This window comes from Phocoena sinus, chromosome 4 (genome assembly GCF_008692025.1).
Source record: "Phocoena sinus isolate mPhoSin1 chromosome 4, mPhoSin1.pri, whole genome shotgun sequence".
Taxonomy (NCBI): domain Eukaryota; kingdom Metazoa; phylum Chordata; class Mammalia; order Artiodactyla; family Phocoenidae; genus Phocoena; species Phocoena sinus.
This window is the reverse complement of record NC_045766.1, coordinates 130444018-130446835: the sequence shown is the minus strand read 5'-3', so window position 1 is coordinate 130446835 and position 2818 is coordinate 130444018. Positions and strand designations below refer to the sequence as shown.

Below are 2818 nucleotides of genomic sequence, written 5' to 3'. Positions count from 1 at the left end.
CAACAGCTTCCCACTAGCCATCCATTTTACATTTGGTAGTGTATATATGTCAATGCCACTCTCTCCCTTCGTCCCAACTTACCCTGCCTCCCTCCTCGTGTCCTCAAGTCCATTCTCTACATCTGCATCTGTAAGGAAGGGCATTGATTCTGATAGCTTCAGCAAGAGAACTGCCACCCCCACTGATAATGTGAGTTACCCCCTTGACTCGGCCAAGAGGTCATGGTGATGGACATACCAGGAGTATTTCTGGGTGTGTGGTCAGAGCAGAGACACTGTCCTTACCACTTCATATGTTAATTTGCCCCTGCCCCCTTCCAGGCTAACATCTGCTTTAGGTTAAAAAGAGAGGGGTGGATATTTAATGTACCTTTTTTACCATTTGAATTTTTCACCATAGTTAAGCCTATTTCTATGGTGGTAAATTAACAGATGCTATTTGGGGAAAAAATATCTAAAATTCACATATGACATACCACAAGTATGGTAAATTGTTTACTAAAATGGCTAAATAATATAAAGGCAGTTTTTTTTTTAATACAGCAGGTTCTTATTAGTTATCTATTTTATACATATTAGTGTATGTATGTCAATCCCAATCTCCCAATTCATCCCAAGTGTCCCCCTTCCCCCCTTTGGTAACCATAAGTTTGTGCTCTACATCTGTGACTCTATTTCTGCTTTGCCAGTAAGGTCATCTGTACCATTTTTCTAGATTCCATATATAAGCAATATTATATAATATTTGTTTTTCTATTTCTGACTTACTTCACTCTGTATGACAGACTCTGGGTCCATCCACGCCTCTACAAATGGTACTATTTTGTTCCTTTTTATGGCTGAGTAATATTCCATTGTAAAAAAAATGTGGAATGCTTCACGAATTTGTGGTTCATCCTTGCACAGGGGCCACGCTAATCTTCTCTGCATCGTTCCAATTTTAGTATGTGTGCTGCCGAAGCAAGCACCCAACTTAACTCTTTATAGATAGGGTACATGATGTGGATCTCTCGTCCCACGTCCACTGGGGTGTTGATGATACTAATTCTGTTGTCTCAAAATTGGTGACCAAGACCTAGAGCAGAAAGCGAAGACACATCAAGCACCTCCCATTCTAAGAAGAGCTGCCAACAGCTGGAGGCATGAACCCCTCCAGGATGTTTTAATAGACCAGACTTAACCAACGGTACTGCTTTCAACCATTCCCCCCACCCCAAACAAGCAGAAAACCAGGAAGAGGAGAAGGAGGAGAGATTCCTTATTGTGAGTCATCGGTAGAGAGTTGAGAGCCTCGGTGTTTTCCATGGAGGAAGAAAGATGGGGAGCTCTCATAGACAGTAGGGGTGTCAGAAACAAGAGGAGACAGGCATCTTGAACCACAGGGAGACATCAGCTCATGGAGCAGACATGCTGATCTGCCCACTCTCTGAACATCTCTGAGCAGGGGAGAGGAGAGCCAACAGGGCAGAGAGAGAGACCAGCAGTGGGGAAACCAGCCCTCCTACCACTTGGTATTTGAAGGAAACCTGAGTCTTCAGTGACTCAGGTGGACACTGCAGAAGGTAGCTGGGCTTAAGCTGTCTTACTGTACCCCAAACAAGAGGGCCACATACAGGGTGGATGTCCCAAGCAATGGGAAACAGCAGGGTGTACTGCTGGTGGTGAAAGCTGCGGTGGGATTCAAAGAGGTTGAGCTAGAGTTAATCTCCCTTGTTAAGGCATTGGATGGAAACAAGATGTGGAGCCCTGTCCCGATCCTGAAGGGTCCGTGAAGAACTCACACATGTACCCCAAGAAGGAAGCAGCCTGGGATGCCTGCCCTCGGTGGGCATCTCTACTTGGCCCATTTCAGCCTAAGAAGAAATAGCCAAGAGATGGCCAATGCACACCAGGAATGACAGATTTGTCCCTTTCCATCTCCCCTCTGCAATCAAGGAGAAAGGTGCCCCAAGAAATCGGGAATAAGGAGTGAAAAAGCAGACCAAGCTTTCTCCCTCCTCTAAGTCTCCTTGGGAAAGCATGGCCAGTGCTGGGAGGAGGGGAGGGGATAGATGGATCTGAAATGGATATTTTAAACTTGACCTGCTGTTTTAAAATATTCAGAAGTAAATAGAAAACGTATGGAACTCTGTGAGTACAAGGCAGCATTTTCCTCCCAAAATGAATAAATATTTGCAGGTTTTAAATTGCAAGAAGAGCCCTCCTGCAGTGAGGGATGTGGCCCTGAGGTCAGGGAATCACAGTGATAAACCAGGAGCATCTAGGAAGTGAGCCCCGCACAGGATTTCAATTCCAGGACACTCCTTCCTTGGACTTCAGGAAAAGTAAAGTTAAGCAGCAAAGTTTAAATAATTTCTCTCATAGTTTCTCCAACACTTGAATAAAAAGTTTGAAATAAGTGAGGGACTGAGTCATAAAAATAAAAACAGAGGGGAACAGATCCCCATCATGCTCACCATCATCTCTGGGATTTTGCAGAAGTGGGAAGATTGCATTAGAAGGTGTCCTGAGCCCCCAGCCCCACTAGGAAGGCAACAAGTAGGTATCTGCTTTGGCTCAGAAAAGTCTGGGGAGAAAAAAGCAGCCTGGAGAATAGGTAAGGAGGACCCTGCAAGAGCAGAGAAAACTCCCCACCCCAATGAATACACTAAAGCAGTGACTTTCAAACTCCTTGTACCAAAAGCCACAGTAAAAAAATACATTGTACATCATGACCCTATACACATGTATATGCATAACTGAGCAAAGTTTTATAAAACAATATTACTCACCATGTGCAATGAATGGACACAGGTTGTTTATATTCTGTTGTTTTGTT

General features: G+C 44.1%; 1 non-coding gene across 1 annotated transcript; it reads right to left on the bottom strand.

Moving 5' to 3' along the window:
- Positions 1–861: 861 nt before the first annotated feature.
- Positions 862–968, bottom strand: LOC116753745. Its single transcript, XR_004349845.1, has one exon. It is a non-coding gene; the product is annotated as a U6 spliceosomal RNA (small nuclear RNA).
- Between the last annotated feature and the right edge of the window lie 1850 nt (positions 969–2818).